The sequence below is a fragment of the Corylus avellana genome, chromosome ca5 (genome assembly GCF_901000735.1).
Source record: "Corylus avellana chromosome ca5, CavTom2PMs-1.0".
In the NCBI taxonomy this organism is placed as follows: Eukaryota; Viridiplantae; Streptophyta; class Magnoliopsida; order Fagales; family Betulaceae; genus Corylus; species Corylus avellana.
This window is the reverse complement of record NC_081545.1, coordinates 12,508,599-12,515,953: the sequence shown is the minus strand read 5'-3', so window position 1 is coordinate 12,515,953 and position 7,355 is coordinate 12,508,599. Positions and strand designations below refer to the sequence as shown.

Here is a 7,355-nt window from a genome sequence, read left to right as displayed (position 1 = left end):
CAACATGTTCTTTCTTTTCTTTTTCCTTCTCTTTTTTATTTATTTTTTATATCTTGCAAGCCAATGGTTATTCATCAATAGGTCATCCTACAAATCTCAAAGAGAACAAGCTTAAGCTCAAACCTTATACCTCACAAAAAACATGTTAATGTGCACATAAAAATTTATCTCAAAACAAGTGAAATCTCTTTTACTCAAAAATAAGTCAAAGGACTCAGACTCTTAATGACATAATGATGATGTTCAACCCTTTAAGAAAGCTAATGAAATGCAAATCACAGTTACAGTTTAACTCAAACTTGATAACAACATAGCACAATTTTTTTTTTTCAAATTTTTTAACACAAAATGATAAATAAAAATAAACAAATAAGAACAAAAATAAACAGACAAATAAGAATAAAAATAAACAGACAAAGTGTTTTTCCATACCCCAAGCTTGAATCACACATTACCCTCAATATGGAGTATAGAAATACATTGCCGGAAGTAAAGAAATCTGAGTGTGAACAAGGCCAGGGCTTCCCCCAAACTTAAACACCAAAACACCTGTCAACACAAACTAACAGCAATATTTTGTTTTGTTTTGTTTTGTTTTTTTTTTTTTTTCTTTTTGGAACAAACAATAAAAGATTAATTGCTGTTAGAAACAAAAACAAATAAAAATAAATGCAATATAATGAAAAAGGAAAGAAAGAATTTGTGGAGTAAAGTGCAGAAAATAAACTGGAGGAGAAAACTTTACAGCGCTTCCCCCTTTCATGCGGATGTCCAACCTATCCCTTCCACCCCTTCTTCTTCAAAACTTCATACCCCTCTGGAAGGATATTTCGCCATCTTATGTAGAATTGCTTGCTTCGAAGGATCTTCTTAGGAAAGTGGTTCCTAGATTTGTGTGCTTATTTGCACAAGTCCTTGAGTATTTTGACATAAGATGGCTCTTTGAGACATTTAGGCAATGAAGCTTTAGGCTCTTGATGTGTCTCAAGAGGGACAGTGATGCAGGCAGGAGCTTTAGTACTCACTTCCATATCACTGGGTAGATTAGGATCCGTTGGGGGCTCACTATTCTCATGGTGCTCAACTTGCTCCTCTTTCTATTCCTCCTCTTTGTTATCCACAATTTCCTCACTCAAGTGTGATGGTGACTTGGGCATGCTCATGATAAGAATTTTCGGAATCATCCTCATCAATCATGTAGTGTCTTTCAGCCATCAGCTGACTTTGAAGCTCTTCTTCTTCTATTCTGTTGAAGTCAACAACTAGATGACCGATCTATCCTTCTATCTTGGTCATGGCCTGCTTAAGTTCTTGTATGTCTCTATTGTTAGCCATGTTGGAATTCCTCATCTCTTGTACAGCTTGATTGGTGAAACCTTTTAACTCTTGTATAGCTTGGGAGTTGGAGTTCTTGACCTCTTCTATTAATGTTTTCATCATGTCTTCCAATGTTGATTGTGGTATAGGCTATGGCACTTGAATGGTGGACTGATAAACAAATGGTTGAGCTTGATGATCGAACTACAGATATTCTGAATGGTGCAATTCATCAAATTGGTGAGCATAATTTCTTGTAGCTTGAGCTGATCCTGAGAAATCAGATTGGTTGCTCCAGTCCGGGTTATAAAAATTGAAATTTGAATTAAACCCTGGACTGGAGAAACTGGTGTTCATTTGTTCATATGAAAAGTTAGATCTAGCTGCTCTGATTTGGTCTAATCTGTCCCATAAGTCGTTGATCTCAGCTCGCAGATCTGGACAATTGTTTTCCTTATGATAAGGATTAAAACAATATGAACATGGTTTATATGGGTAAAAATTTTGAGGGTAGTTGGTAGGAGCTGGTATCCTATAACCAGGAGAGGCATTAAAATCATTAAAATGAAAATTCATGCTTCCCCCTCACTTTTTAGCATGCAAATATCCCACATAAAATAGTAACCATTTTTCTTTTTTTAAATAAACTAAAAAAAAATTAAAACTAAAATTTAAAAACTCACAAAAATGACCAAAAATAAATTTTTGGCAAAAATCTACAGAACTGCTACAAATGCTGCCTTTGTTGCAAGTGCGCTCGAGTGTACTGCAGTTGTGTACGAATGAAGATGTGGTAGTTGACGAGCGCAAGTGCGCTTGACTTGTTGTCTTGGCCCCGTGTGCACTCAATCATAGCAGGGCTGTGATTTATCGCACTAGCAAGGGTGTGCGGAACGTGCTGCGGCAATGCTGTAAAACAAGCCAAAAAAAACAAAAAACAAAAAACAAAAACCAAACAAAAGAAAAATCTTTTATATATATATATATATATTAGAAACGAGAATAAAAATTGTAGAAAAATAAAATCCTACTTATAACTAGTAGAAGAATAAAACTAATTTAGAAATAAATTGGTTTCAAAAATTGAACAATTCCCCAGCAACGACACCAAAAACTTGTTGTGCAAATTTTAATATACTCGCAAGTGCACGAATCGTTTGTAGTTTAATGGATTGCAAGTACGAGGTCGAACCCAAACAGAATTCTATTTTTGAAAGAGCAATTCAAATCTAAACTAATTAAATCCTCACCTAGTTCAAAAAGGATTTTGAAATTTTGGTTTTAAAAATTAAAAGACAAACATAAACTAATTAAAATAACCTAAGAGATAAAATACTAAGGTTTGAGAATTCACACTCACCGAATCATAACAACATACTTCCATGTTTATCAATATTAATCTGAAGTTTTCACAATTAAAATCTTAGATATGAATGCTTTAAACAATTAATCAAAGCCATCCCATGTATCCATTCATTGCACAAATCACAAGAGGAATCCAATATCAATTAAATCATCAGATGTATCCATAAATCACAAAAGATTTTCAATCTTCATTGAAACACCAAATGCATCAGTAGAACAAATCACATTGGATATCCAATTATTTAGGAAAATAAAATCAAGCAATCAATTATGTAAAATTATCTTAAATCATCAAGTGTATCCTTGAATCATAAAAGATATCCAAGAATCACTCCACACATTCAAAAGAAGTAAAACAATTGAAATATTAAACCCAATAAAATCAGATAAATAAAGACTTCCATGAAAGTATTGATGTTCTTCATCGGTGAGGGTTCATCCCCAACTTTAGTTGGGAATTTAGCTCCACATAAAAATTAAAACCTACGTCTAAAGAAAACCTAAACTAAAAAGAGAAAAACTATATAATTTTGCTCTTTGAAATTCTATATCTTTCCTTGAATTCAAAGAGATCTATTTATAGGCTTAGGGAAGTCCTAGAAGCCCTATTAAATCTAGATAATTCGGAGTCTGTCTCCCAGTCAAAATAGAAGTCTGAAATGAGAATAGGATTCATCCAGATTTATGTGCTTTTATTGCGGGGCGATTTTGGCATAGTAACCTTCTGAATTTAGAAAATCCTATTTCAGAATGAACTGTAGTATTTTGAGTGAGCTTTTCAATGCCGCTTGAATCACTTAAATCCGATATTTTAGCGGAAAAGTATGGTCAAAATACTGAGACATGTGTAGCATCTGAATTTGAATCCAATCCGAAATTTTATCCAATTTGAACTTTAATCCAATCTGATCTTTAATCCGATTTAACCTTTTATTGGATTTGGTTAAACTTAACCACATCATCTAGGACTTCTCAAAGTATGCTTTCTTCCAAACTTTGCATTTTTCTCTTTAAAGCTGCAGTTTTTCTTCAACGACCTACAAAATACTAAAAACACAAAACTAACATAAAATATTAAATAACAACACAACTAAAGGATTAATTAATGTAAATAAAGGGGTCCAAGTATGCAATATTTGACACTTATCTATCACATAACCTGCACTCATCAACTTGGTAAGTATCTGCTGCATTCACTGGTTTGTTTAAGACCATAGTGTCAAGCTGACGCCTGAGAACCATCAATTCCTCCCTTAATTTAGCATCGTTCCTCACCTCATAGATGCCTCCTATCTTGGGAGCGGGTTGTTGTCTGTCCCAACTAGCTTGACTATTTTGAAAATCCCATTGTTGTGCTCGTTCAACCATTTTGTCCAAAGTTTTATAGCCTTCATCCCCAGTAAGACTTAAGAATTCTCTACCATTCATAGTCTCAAGCGAGTTTTGCTCACTTGGTGTTAGTCCCCTGTAGAAAATTTGAACAAGCACCTCATTCTCAAACCCGTGGGGTGGGCATTTTATAGTAAGCTCTTTAAACTTCTGCCAACTATCAGTGAATCTTTCCCCTTCTTTTTGTCTGAAATTGGTGATCTGTAGATGGAGGTTATTGATTTTGGAAATTGGGAAGAACTTGTGGTAAAATTTGCTTTGCAGCATATCCCAAAAAGTGATAGATCCAGGTCTATTGTTGAGTAGCCAGGATTTCGCCCTATCATGTAGGGATAGAGGGAATAACCGAAGACGCACCGCTTCTGCTGGGGCATTCTGTGTATTAACAATATCACAAATTTCCAAAAAACTCCTCACATGAACATATGGATCCTTATTCTCTAATCCTCTAAATGTAGGAAGGTGACTTATTGTACTCGGCTTCAGGTCGAAGCGAGTAGCTGGCAACACTATACGCAACGGTGTGTTGGTAATATTGGGTATGAACATCTCCCTAAGGGGTCTAGGTTGATTTCATTCTCCCATCTTAACAGACTTTTTCGAATCAGACTCAGAAGTTTGAGAATTGGTGGGTGAGTTTGGTGGCTGTCTTAGATTCTCTCTAGTCGTTCTTTCAATTTTGAGATCAAAAGTGTTTAACTCCAAATTTAAAGATCAACAACCGAACACGCAAATAGGAACTAATAATCTAACAACTTAACAAACTGAAAACTTAAATGACTTGAACTAAATTAAATTATATTAAACTAACTAAACACAAATGCAAGCAGAAATTAATTTAAACAAAAACTAAAAACTCACGAAAAATGACCAAAATATTTTGGCTAAAATCTACTGAATTGCGGTTGTTGCCTTTGCTGTGAGTGTGCTTGGCTTGCTGTCTTGGCCACAAGTGCGCTTGATCATAGCAGGGCTACGATCGATCGCACTAAAAGCGGCGTGCGGAAAGTGGTTGCGACAAAACTATAACACAATCAAAACAACAAAGAAACAAAACAAAAAAATTCTCTTTTTAAAATTTTTTTTTTATTTGTAACAAGAGTAAAAAAAAAATAAAAAAATTACAGAAAAATAAAGTCTTAATTATAACTAGTAGAAGAATAAAACTAATTTAAACATAAATTGTTTTCAAAAATTGAACAAATGCCCGGCAAAGGTGTCAAAAACTTGTTGTACAAATTTAATTACTCACAAGTGCGCAAATCGTTTCTAGTGCGAGGTGGAACCCACAGAGAATTGTATTTTTTAAAGAGCAATTTAAATCTAAACTAATTAAACCCTAATATATGTTTTTAAGTAAAAACATAAACAATTTAAAGTGATTGAAAACTTATGACAAAGCATTATGGTTTCAGAATCCGCACTCATAAATTCATAACAACATAATTTCATGATCTATAATATTCCCCAAAGTTGTCACATATAAATCTTAAGTTTGTCTTACTATTGCTTCAAAGAATTAATCAAAAGATCCCATATATCCATTCATAAACCAAATCACAAAAGAAATCCAATATTCGATCAAATAACTAATTGTATCCATAAATCACAAGAAAATATCGAATCTTTATCAAAACATCAATTGTATCCAGAGAATAAATCACATGGGAAACCCAATTTTTAACAAAGAAAACCAAGCAATCAATTGTATTGAATAATCTTAAATCATCAAGTGTATCCTTGAATCACAAAAGATATCCAAGAATTGTTCAATCAAATTGATTAGAAGTAAAACAATAGAGTAATTAAACCATTAAATTGGGAAATATTACATACATGAAACAAAGTTGCTAATCATAAGTGAGGCTTCATCTTCTACCTTAGTTGAAGGTTTAGCCTCTCATGTTAATCAAAGACAAAACAAAATTGATTGAATTCATAATGTAAAATCGAGTATAGATCCAAAAGCTAGGAAAACCTTAAACTCTCTTCTTTATTCTTTGCAATCTTGAAATTCGTTGCCTCCCTTAACTAATCTCATAATTCCCTATTTATAGACCTAAAACTTAGGGTTTTACCAGTTGAAATCGGATAAAATTCGTCCAAGTTTGTATCCTTTTATTGCAAGATAATTTTGGCATAGTAACCATCCAAATTAGGAAAATCCAATTTCATAAAGAATTGTATTATTTTAAGTTAGATTTCTAATGCCACTTGAATCAGTTCAATCAAATATTTGAGCGGAAAGTTATGGTCAAAATACTGAGACGCGTACAGAATCTAAATTTGAATCAAATCCGAAATCTTATCAAATCTGAAATTTAATTCAATTTGATCTTTAATCCGATTTAACCATTTTCTTGGATTTGGTTAAACTTAACCAGATCATCTAGGTCTTCTCAAAGTATGCTTTCTTCCAAATTTTACATTTTTCCCTTTAAAGTTGTTGTTTTTCTTCAACTACCTACAAAACACTATAAACACAAAACTAACACAAAACATTAAATAACGACACAGATAAAGGATTAACTAATGTAAATAAAGGGGGTCCAAATATACAATATTTGGCACTTATCAATGTTCACAGTCTCAAACCGAGACATCAACATCTCAAGTTTGGCCTTCCTCACTCCTTTTGAGCCTTCATAAGTCTTCTCAAGAATATCCCATGCTTCCTTTGAGGTCTCACAGAGAGTAATCCATTGAAACTCATCCGACGATATACCGTTGGAAATGCAACTTAACCCTCGATTATTCCAATTGCTGTTCACAATGTCTTGTTTACTCCACTTATCAAAATCGCCATCAGGTTTATACAGTCCTTTTTCAACAATAACCCATATGTTGTCATTAAGCCCTTCAAGTAGGCTTTCATATAGACCTTCCAATGAGCATAATCATTCCCATTAACAATGGGAGGAGCATTCAAAAAAGAAGTATTTGGTTCTATAACCAAGAAGTCAACAAACACGCTCAAGACGTTTGTAAAAAATTGAGCGAACTCGCTCTTACACCAATTGAAAGAGTACTAGGATCATGTTCTACCTTTAACAACCAAATATTCAATAGTAACAACTAACCCTATCATCAAGCACAAAAGCATGTGCAACAGAAAAATAAACAAATAAAACCACAACACAGATTTTGTTTATGAAGTGGAAAACTCTTGGGCACTATTGTGAAAATTTTAATAACTTACAAGTGCACGAATTGTTTGCAATTAAAGGGTTGCAAGTACGAGGTCGATACCATAGAGACTTGTGTTTTTGAAGAACAAATTATAT

At 33.5% G+C, this 7,355-nt stretch overlaps 1 non-coding gene across 1 annotated transcript; it reads left to right on the top strand.

Moving 5' to 3' along the window:
• Positions 1-4,180: 4,180 nt before the first annotated feature.
• LOC132183480 (small nucleolar RNA R71) lies at positions 4,181-4,287 on the top strand. Its single transcript, XR_009440444.1, has one exon. It is a non-coding gene; the product is annotated as a small nucleolar RNA R71 (small nucleolar RNA).
• The last annotated feature ends 3,068 nt before the right edge of the window (positions 4,288-7,355 follow it).